This window comes from Pterocles gutturalis, unplaced genomic scaffold (assembly GCF_000699245.1).
Source record: "Pterocles gutturalis isolate BGI_N339 unplaced genomic scaffold, ASM69924v1 scaffold21346, whole genome shotgun sequence".
NCBI classification, from domain to species: domain Eukaryota; kingdom Metazoa; phylum Chordata; class Aves; order Pterocliformes; family Pteroclidae; genus Pterocles; species Pterocles gutturalis.
The window spans coordinates 10,247-10,491 of NW_010106001.1; positions in this window are offsets into that span (position 1 = coordinate 10,247).

A 245-nucleotide genomic window follows, 5' to 3' on the forward strand; every position below is an offset into this window, starting at 1 on the left:
GCGTCCTTCTGCCACCCCTCTCCTTCATGCCTGCAGAGCTGCCTGGCCCCACGGCGAGAGCAGCACGGGGCTGGCGTGCCCCACTGCCCGCTGGCTCCATCACACGCCAGGACCAAGCTCAGCATCTGGGTGCTGTGACCCAGCCGGGCTGGGGACTGGGTGGGGGGCTTGGGTTTGGGGCACATGAGCAAGAATGGCTTTGACAGCAAAGTGGGCGACCCCGACACAACTGCTGAGCACCCAGG